Raw genomic sequence first — 11323 nt, 5'->3', positions numbered from 1 at the left:
GGCTGGACAGCACCTCAGCTTTCAGTATAACAATCTCCTCAAGGTGGTAATCATAAAAAGACACAACATGCCCACAATCAACAAAGTTGTAAGCATCAAGAGACCTTTTTTTTGCGCAATTTAAAATGATAAAAGAATAACAGAAATAACATGTCTTACAGGTTTGTTCTCCTCCGTGAAGCACCCACTCAGAAACCTGAAAGATCTCTGTTTATAGGAGACTACCTTACAGCATGTGAAATTACCGATAGCTAGGCTTTTGGGGAATCAGCAGCTTTAGTCAGGTGTATACAATGAGCCAGGATGCCAGACATAGCAAGTAATCTTAGGGTCCTCAGCAAGCACTGGTTTTCAAAGATAGTTATTCATGTAGGAGCTAATGATATACTTTGTCAGCCTGAGGTTACAAAGATTAACTTTGTAGAGGTGTATAACTTAACGAGGACAATGTCAGATGCTGGAGTATGCTCTGGCCCCATCCCAATGTGGTGTGGCAGTGTAGCTTACAGCATGTTATGGTCACTGAACTGCTGGGTGTCCAGGTGGTGCTCTGAAAATATTGTGGGCTTCATAGATAATTGAAGTAGTTTTGAGGGCAAGGCTGGCATGTTTGGGTGGGATGGTATTCATCCCACTCGGGAAGTTGCTGCTCTCATTTCTTGCAGTGTAGCTCATAATCTCAGAACAAGCATAGTTAATTTGTGACAATCCAGAGCTAAGGCCATGGAACAAATGAATAGGCTAAATCAACTCTCTGCTAGCTGCACAGAGTCATCACACAGGTTCCATGATATTGAGACTGTCTGTTCCCCGAGCTATACAAAAAAAAAAAAAAGTTTGTTCTAGGAATCCAATTAATATAAAATTTAATTATACTGACACTGCCAGCACCTTTGATCTAAAGGTAGGACTATTAAATGTTAGATGTCTTACATCTAAAGTCTTTTGTAAATGAACTTATTACTGATCATGAGTTTAATGTACTGTGTTTAACAGAAACAGATTAAACCAAATGAGTGTGTGTAGCATTAAATGAAGCTAGTCCTCCTGGATACAATTATATACACCAGCCTCATCTAACTGGCAGAGGAGGCGGCGTTGTGGGTATTTATAATTATCAAGGTATAACAAAAACCTGGACATAAATTCAATACATACAAAATTCTTCATACTAATAGAATATATGTAGTCACAAGAACGTCTACCCAGTCAATTCCATTCCTTATTATTTACAGGCCCCCCAGGGCCATATTCTGAATTTCTTTCTGAATTTGTGGATTTCATCTCAGACCTGGTTATTTCCTCCAAGCCTTCATTGTTGAAGACTTGAATATTTCGATAACTCCGAAGACCCTTTAAAAACAGTGTTTATGTCCATTTTAGATTTAGTAGGGATTAATTAGAATGTCATTTGGTCCCTCTCACTCACACTCACTATCCGTTTTGAGTCAGTTGACACGTCAGACATGTGTGTGACTAGCAGTCTTTAGCAGAGCTCTTCATTCAGCACGGTTTTGAGTTGCCTCCTCTGCGATATTCCATAGCTTCAAGTCAGCATGGACAGATTCTTTCCAGCTTTTTCAAGGTCAGCCTTGAATTACTGCCTTGGATGTGTCCAAACCAACGGAGACGATTGCATCTGAGAACAGTGTTAAGGCGACGGAGGTTCAGCATCCACAGAAGAGAAGACATGCTAATTCGTGTTCCTCTTTTGACATTGCACATCCATAAAAGCATGGCTCTTTCATTACACTCAAACTGTTTTTGGTCTTCTTGTCGGAGTGCTCAACATTCAGATCTGTATAACATGGTGCTACGCACATAACTGCTGTATTGAGGTATTTCACCTGACGTCACAGGGTCACGTGACACCCCGGTGTCCGCCATTTTGAACGTCAAGCTACATACTAACGCTGCAGACAGAGAGGGAGAACCAGCTTGAAAAAAAACGTGTTACAGACACCTAGAATAGATTAATTTGTCAGTAAGCACTCTATAAATAACCATGGTGTTTGCTTGTTGTGCTGTGGGCTGCCACAATAGACAGGGACAGCATGCAGGACACTCCTTTTACTGGTTTCTAGTGATGGGAATTTCGGCTCTTTTTCGGGAGCCGGCTCTTTTGGCTCTTCTTACTATAAGGAGCCGGCTCTTTCGGCTCCCAAACGGCTCCTGAGATTTTATTTTTGATTTAATTGCTGCAATTAACTAGTTAATTAATTACATTATTATTTATATTTTATCAGTAGGATGTTTTCCATTTTATTTTTTAGTTTTTGTAGCCATTGTAAAGCTTTGTAAAGTATAGCAGTGTAACAATGTTCTAGCTATAGAAATAAAATTTACTTACCAATTAATAAATTATTTTCTCACAAACATAATGCAAAACTGTGTTATATTACCAATATATAATACACAGCTGATTTTCCCCTCCTCAGGTGCCTCACAGACTCCTCTCCCCTGCGCTCCACAGCTTTAAGCATTACACCAATTTTCTTATTTTAGCAGCTGTGAATGACATCAACCCCCCCAACCAAAAAAAGTAGGCGTACACCATGCTACTTTTTTTTCCTTTGAATGGTAATAGACAACACAAAGACGCAATCGGACAGCAACTTTTTTGTGAAAGTCTCTCTCTCTCTCTCTCTCTCTCTGAGGCACCTAAGGACAAAAAACTAATTCGGCTCCCCAACTCGGCTCCCACCGAAGAGCCGGCTCCCGTCGTTCACTTCAAAGAGCCGGCTCTTTGAACCAGATCGTTCGCGACCGACACATCACTACCGGTTTCCTACTAACCCAGACAAGAGGGCCAAATGGATTGCAGCTGTGAAGAGACAGGATTGGGAGCCAACAGAGTACTCCAGACTTTGCAGTGATCATTTCATTTCAGGTTAGTTTATCAGTTAACGCAATTTTGATAAAATATATAGCAAAAAGTAAATGGGTCAGTGTTTGTTAACCCATCTGAGCAGTGAAACAAGGCAGTGTTAATTTGTCTAGGGTTGCATGTAGCAGACATCAGACATAAAACGCAATAACAAAGGCTAGAAAGAAACGGGACGCAGAAATAAATAAACAGGGCTCCATACCAAGGCGGGGTACAGTGTTTGTGATAAAAGACAGATCCAATTTAACACGAATCACAGCTTACTTTCTTGTTAAAATGTGCAAAGGTCTCCACCATCTCATACCGCCTTGCACTGAAGGACTTAAGCGTGCCATCCAAAATGGCTGCGTCACGTGACTTGGTCACGTGGGTGAAATACCTCAAAAGTTGACCACGGGTATGAAGGGAGGCAGCTTTGCAGGTTAACAATGGCAGCAGCTCTCTAAACTTTCCCCAAGCAGAACGAGTTCTGATAATTGTTGCCAGTTCACAACCACCAGTTGTTGCCAGTTCACACTCACTATCCGTTTTGAGTCAGTTGACACGTCAGACGTGTGTGTGACTAGCAGTCTTTAGCAGAGCTCTTCATTCAGCACGGTTTTGAGTTGCCTCCTCTGCGATATTCCATAGCTTCAAGTCAGCATGGACAGATTCTTTCCAGCTTTTTCGAGGTCGGCTCTGTACATGGCTTGTACCAGTTTGATGGGCAGATACCATCACCAAGGTATACGAAGCTATCGATGACCTCTAGTTTGCTACCTACCAATATTACCTCACTGCATGGTCTTGCATCAACTGGCCGAGCTCCTCTGAGACAATGCTGACACTTGTAATCTGGGTTTTCAACTAACCTCCCCTGCACAGCAGAACATCTTTTGTGTACCCACATTTTGCAACCACTACAGAAAATTGAATTCTGGCCAACCCATTTTCTGCACACACCACCAGGGTATTTTCCAGAGATTCTCAGTGTGTTTAGGTCATTACCAGAGATCATGACTTTGGTCTTCCCCATGTTGACTTTCAGGCCCTTTTCCTCAAGACCAATCTTCCAGCAGTTCAGCTTCTCAAGTAGTTCATCCAAGGATTCTGTGATTTTGACCAGGTCATCTGCATAAAGCATCTCCTAAGGACAACCAACCCAAAACTCTCTTGATAAGGCCTCTAACACAATTATAAACAACAGGGGGCTCAAAACAGATCTTTGATGGGCCCCAACCTTCACCTCGAACTCTTCACTGAGTGAGTTGTTGACCCGCACACGACTCTTTGCACCACTGTACATGGCTTGTACCAGTTTGACAATCCATTCAGGCATTCCAACCACCCGCATTGCCCACCACAGCACTCTTCAGGGAACCCTATCAAATGCCTTTTCAAAGCCTACAAATGCTCAGTACAAATGTTTTTGCTTGGCCAAATACTTTTCTTGTAGCTGTCTGAGGATGAAAATAGCATCAGTGGTACCTCGTCCTGGGCAAAACCCAAACTGCATTTCATCAGTGTTGACATAACCTCTGATGATTTTCTCCACCACTCTCTCAATGACCTGTTCTGTACCTGTTCTGCAAGCTTCAGGCCCCTGTAGTTGCCTCGAATCAATCAATGCATCACCTTTACCTTTAAACAGACTAAGGATTATGCTTTCATCCCAGTCTGTAGGGATCTTTTCCTCTCTCACAATAGCATTGGCCAAATCCACAACAACTTGGCAACACACCTGCATGATGCATGCAACATTTCGGCAACAATGCCAGAAGGACCAGCTGCTTTGCCCATTTTCATTTTCTTCAGTGCATCGAAGACCATTTTATGAATGACATAATATGGTAGTCCAGCGACAGGATCTGCTGGGGGAAAGTTTTGAGACCAAGGAAATTCGATGTTAAGTAGCCATTCATAGTGTTGTTTCCAGGCCTTCTTTTTAGCAACCTCATCAAATGCCATGTTGCCATCATCATCAAGAATACATTTCTCACCTATTACATCTTGGTTCTCTCTGTGCAATTGTTTTGCCACACGGTAGATGCTGTCCATGCCTGAATCTATGCCAGCAAAGGTGATCTCTTTGGCATTCCTCTTGACAAAATAAACTGCAGTTCTAGCCCGGTGTTTAGCTGCCAGGTAATCCTCTTTGCTACCCCCATTCTTCCAGGCTTTCCACAGCTTGCGTTTCTCTTTCACTGGGCCGCTGACATCCTCATTCCACCACCAGGTTTGTCTTCTCCATAACCCCTTCTTTGTCAAGCCACAGGTCTTGTCAACAGCATACAGGAGGCTGTCTTTGAGTTCCATCCTTATACACTCAACATCACCGCCTACCATATTGTTAACACGCTCCTGCAAACGGGTCTTAAACTCATTGTGCATGTTGTCCTCTTTCAGCTTCCAGACATGCCTTTTAGGCACAAACTCTTTCTGCCGACTCACCGAGTGTGATAGCTTGACATCGCATACCACTAACTTGTGCTGGGTAACACATTCCTCATTTGGAATCACTTTTGCATTGCACACCAGTTTGAGGTCGCGTTGCTTGACCAGGATGTAATTCACTTGGCTACAATTGCCCCCAGACTTGTATGTCACCAGATGATTATCTCTCTTCATGAAATGGGAGTTGGCTACAACTAGGTTGTTGACAACAGCAAACTCAAGTAACCTTTCACTCTCTGTGTTTCGAGTGCCATAACCCTTTCCTCCATGAACACCATCATATCCAGCAGCCATCATTCCAATGTGTCCATTGAAGTCACCACATTGGAAGAGGATCTCCGAAGCATCTTGGCTACAGTTGCTAGTAGATCTTGGTAGAAAGAGTCTCTCACCATTGCTGAGGCCAGCTTGTGGAGCATAGGCTGATAGTATGGTCACAATACATTTTCCAACAATGAGTTTGATGAGCATGATTCGATTGGATACACACTTCACATCATAGACATTTTCCACTCACTTTTCAGCAAGCAGAATCTCAACACCTCCAATACCCTTCTCATTACCAACCCAAAATAACTTGTACCTTGAATCTTTCCCTGTGATCATTCTGGTGGATGCTCCTCTCCACCGGACTTCCTGAATGCCACAGATGTCAATGTTCTGCCTGAACAATGCTTCTACTACTTCGCCTTATCTCCCTCTCATTGTTCCGATGTTCCATGTGCTAACTCTAAAATTCTGATGTGGTCGCTGACTATCGATCTGACTGGGCCCGCATCTAACACCAGTCCTACCGGGAGTGACACCTTCAACCATATGGTTTCCAGTCCCCTTTTATGAACTTTACTGATAACTGCCATAAGAGAAAAATTGAAGCAATATTTTATGGTTGGATGCCCTTCCTAAAAAGGGCAACTTTTATTCTCTAAAATGAATAAAAGTTACTCTTTTGATTGAGCCGTTTCCCCTCGAGTCAATTCTCCTGAATTCAGTGCTTATATTTTCCTCTTTGTGGTGGTATTTGACTCTATTCAGTCTTTCTTGAATTAACTCTTTTACTCAGTTCAGAGCCACAACCTACTCTGTTACACAATTACTCCGTACTTTTGCTCCCACTCCAACTCCAAATTTTACTCTCTAAACTCAAAATACAGTACAACAAAATTAACTATTTTTGAGGAAAATACTTTTAACTCTGGAAAAATTGCTCAGTCATTTTTCCTGTGTATGCACTACAGCACACACCTATCAACCGATATGGTCATAAGAAACAGAAGAAATATTTACACTTATTCAAGTTGATCTTTGGTTGGATTGAGTCAAAGTAAAAAGAGGCACTGCTCATCAGTGTCACAGTTCTCAAGATCCGATGAACCACTGAAATTGAATGGCTGTCCTGAGTCAGGAACTGAATCATGAATTGAATCACTGTCCTGAATCGTCCAAAGTGCCTCCTGAGCATAAAATCCATGGGCCATCTTGTGACACGTTTGACCTCCAAACAGGTAGCCTAAACTATTGCTGACAGATTTTATCCTGTTTACAGTGGGCATTCCCACTGCGAAAGAGAAACCAATCGAAACCAAAACATTATCATGCTGTTACCATGTGAATAGTTTATGAATGCATAAATGGCCACTCAGCACTCTGACTCCGGTGTGACTGAGTAAGGTGACAAGTTTTATGTTTCATCTAATTAACCCCGCCGACAGTAGTCGGAGGGGTTATTATTTTCACCTGCGTCTGTCTGTCTGTCTGTTTGTCTGTCTGTGTGTCTGCAAGATATCTCAAGAACCAATGGATCGATTTGGACCAAATTTTGTACATGTGTTGCCAATCACCCAGGAAGGAAACCATTAAATTTTGGAGGTCAAAGGTCAAGGTCATGGCAGAACTTCGAAATTTTCGCCTAATGTATAGGGAAAAGGCGGGGTTTGCACTCGTTAGAGTGTCCCTGTCTAGTTTAGGTTTTATATATATATATATATATATATATATATATATATATATATATATATATATATATATATATATATCTCGCCCTCCACAATTATTGGCGCCCTTTGTTAAGATATGTTCTTAGGCTTCTAATAAATTCATTTTTTTAAGAATAATATAGGACAACAATGCAAAAAAAGAGAAAAATCCAACCTTTAATTCAAGTGCATTTATTCAGTGAGGAAAAAAATTCCACATTAAGAAATAATTCTTTTACATGAAATCATGTGTGCCACAATTATTGGCACCCCTGATATTAATACTTTGTACAACTCCCTTTTGCCAACAAGACAGCACTTAATATTCTCCTGTAACATTTCACAAGATGGGAGAATACAGAGAGAGGGCTATTCGACCACTCCTCTTTGCACAATCTCTCTAAATCATCCAGAGTCCTGGGTCCTCTCCTATGCACTCTCCTCTTCAGCTCACCCCACAGGTTTTCAATTGGGTTGAGGTCTGGGGACTGAGATGGCCATGGGAGGAGCTTAATTTTGCATCTGGTGAACTATTTTTGTGTAGATTTGGCCACATGTTTAGGGTCATTATCCTGGTGAAAGACCCAGTGACAACCTATCTTTAGCTTTCGGGCAGAGGCCACCAGATTTTCATTTAAAATGTCCTGGTATTTCAAAGAGTTCATGATGACATGCACCCTAACAAGGTTCCCGGGGCCTTTGGAAGAGAAGCAGGCCCACAGCATCACCGATCCTCCCCATACTTCACAGTGGGCATGAGGTGCTTTTCCGCATACTCATCTTTTGTGATGTATTAGAGTGTTTGTTGCCAAAAAGCTCTATCTTGGTCTCATCTGACCAAAGCACACAGTCCCAGTTGAAGTCCCAGTACCACTTAGCAAACTCCAGATGTTTACGTTTATGCTTGTAAGTGAGAAAAGGCTTTTTCCATGCATGCCTCCCAAAGAGCTTGTTGGCATGTAGATAGTGCCTGATGGTTGTTATGGAGACTTTGTGACCCCAAGATGCTACTCTTTAATGCAATTCTCTAACAGTGAGCTTTGGAGAACTTTTTACTTCTCTTACCATCCTCCTCACTATGCATGGTGGCAAGATAAACTTGCATTCTCGTCCAGGCTTGTTTGCCACTGTTCCTGTTGTTTTAAACTTCTTGATGATTCCTCTGACTGTAGATATGGGCAGGTGTAGGTGAGTGGCTGTTTTCTTGTAGCCATTTCCTGACTTATGAAGGTCGACACACATCTGCCTTACTTGAATGGTGTGTTCTCTTGTCTTTCTCATGTTGAAGAGAGGATAAGAGAAATAGGCCTCTCTGTCACATCATATTTATATTCCAGGGAAACAGGATGTGATGAATTACTAATTAAAGGTTCCTAGATACTCTGATCAACTTTATAAACTACAGTAGAAATGACCGAAATGCTTCAATTACATTTATTTTCTAGGAATTGTTATGGGTGCCAATAATTGTGGAACAGGTGATTTTATGAAAAATAATTATTTCTTAGTCAGGGATTTTTTTACTTTTTTTAATTCACTTGAGTTAAGGGTTACACTTTTCTACAATTTTCAGTGTGAGATTATGCTTCTGCAATAAAAATTTTATTTATTTTAAGGCTTTTAACACATCTTAACCAGGAGTGCCAATAATTGTGGAGGGTGCTGTGTGTGTATATATATATATATATATATATATATATATATATATATATATATATATATATATAAAATATTATTTGGCAGTGGGCACACAGGAAAGTGTAAAGTTTCTGTCAATAGGTTTATCATACCTGTATGATAAAAACTCGCCAATACATTAATCTAAAGATATGACCTACTCATTCTAAACCTGCCACCCCAGAGGGTTAAAGCACTGAATGGTCTTGTGCTACAGTACCTGAGCAAACATCTGGTCCTTTATGACCCGCCACACCTACTTAGATCAAAAGGTGCAGGCTATCTGTTGGTACCTCATGTAGTGAAGGATACATTAGTTGACTGCAATTGACTTGCTGACTTTGGGACTGCAGTTGTCATGGGCGGTTTTGCACTCAGGTGTCTGTCGGTGGGGGGTTTGTGGCATCAACGAGGCTGGCTTTGTGTTGGGACTGTTGATGTTGTGGTCGTGTTGTCTGTTGTTGCCCAGGTGAGGATGGGTCCCCTTTTGGGTCTGGTTCCTCTCGAGGTTTCTTACTCATGTTGTCTGGGGGGGGGGGGGTCCTTGCTGCCATCACCATGGGTGTGATCATTGGGGGTGAAATTGGCTCGTATTTTGGGTCCTTCAAATTCTGTAAAGCTGCTTTGCGACAATGTTTATTGTTAAAAGCGCTATACAAATAAACTTGACTTGACATTAGGGGGCAGGGCCTTTTCTTACAAAGCCCCACAGTTTTGGAATAGTCTTCCAAGCAGTGTTGGACTCAGACACAGTCTCAGTGTTTAAGTCTAGGCTGAAAACATATCTTTTTAGTCAAGCCTTTTGTTAATAGCTTTTTATTAGGTAAAGGAGTAGATCTGGAGGGTCCTCAGGCATAGAATGTTTTGGTAAACTGGGATGTATGGATGCTGTCACCCCCCCACACATTCACTCGGGTTTGTTGACGGTGGAGTGACTGGCTGCTTTATGTCCCAGGGCTCCTTCTTGTCTGTGTTACCTTCTGGCTCTCCCTTTTAGTTATGCTGTCATAGTTAGTCTTGCTGGAGTCCCTGCTTGCACTCAGCACAAGATATATCCTATTCTTAACCAAATGGTGACACGGGCATACCCAATAACCTGTGTTTTCTCTCTCCCTCCCTCACCCCATCTCTCTCTCTGTTCAGTTACATGTTGATCCTGAGACACCAATGATGTTGACCTTTTCTGCTCTTCAGACCTGCCTGGTCCATCCTGATGCCCTACATCTAGCTGGAGTCTCATCACATTGCTCCTGTGGAAGATGGCCCCATATGGAAACTCAAAAGTCAGACTTGGAAAATGGCTCTGGACACTTACAATTTTGATACAATGGCCGAGGACTACAATTGCCATAATAACTTTAGGACTGCAGTTGTCACGAACAGTTTTCCACTCAAGTCTCCATCAATCAACTGTTGACAACATCAACAAATAGACTTCATGCCAAAACTATAATTAATTTCTTGGTTACACAGTTGTACTTTGTGACTATACTGGGCACAGTTATAGAAGCAACTTATCATCATGCTATCTGTTATCACCCAAATGAGGATGGGTTCTCTTTTGAGTTTGGTTCCTCTCAAGGTTTCTTCCTAATGTTGTTTGAGGGAGTTTTTCCTTGCCACCACTACTACTGGTTTGCTCATCAGGGATAAATAAATTTATTCTGAATAAAATTAGCTCGTATGTTTAAAAGTCTTTATTTTCTTGTAAAGCTGCTTCGTGACAGTGTCTGTTGTTAAAAGCACTAAACAAATAAACTTGACACAGCTAATGCTCAACAACATCCCTACTGCCACATAGCATTATAAAGTGCAGGTGATCGATGTACATTGGTGGCTGTTGATTTGTCCAGGTGAGTGTTAAGAGTGTGCTGAATATTTACTGCTCCATTCCTAGAACAAAAGGCCCAGAAGGAAAAGGAGCAGAACTGAGGTGCTAGAACTAGTTAATGTCTGCTACCAAATTCTTGTCTTCCCCCATGCAACTACCTGTAATATACAGTGGGGCAAAAAAGTATTTAGTCAGTCACCAATTGTGCAAGTTCTCCCACTTAAAAAGATGAGAGAGGCCTGTAATTTTCATCATAGGTATACCTCAACTATGAGAGACAAAATGAGAAAAAAAATCCAGAAAATCACATTGTCTGATTTTTAAAGAATTTATTTGCAAATTATGGTGGAAAATAAGTATTTGGTCAATAACAAAAGTTCATCTCAATACTTTGTTATATACCCTTTGTTGGCAATGACAGAGGTCAAACGTTTTCTGTAAGCCTTCACAAGGTTTTCACACACTGTTGCTGGTATTTTGGCCCATTTCTCCATGCAGATCTCCTCTAGAGCAGTGATG

The sequence above is a fragment of the Neoarius graeffei genome, chromosome 6 (genome assembly GCF_027579695.1).
Source record: "Neoarius graeffei isolate fNeoGra1 chromosome 6, fNeoGra1.pri, whole genome shotgun sequence".
Taxonomy (NCBI): domain Eukaryota; kingdom Metazoa; phylum Chordata; class Actinopteri; order Siluriformes; family Ariidae; genus Neoarius; species Neoarius graeffei.
The sequence above is the reverse complement of the archived record's forward strand: the minus strand, read 5'-3'. Positions refer to the sequence as shown.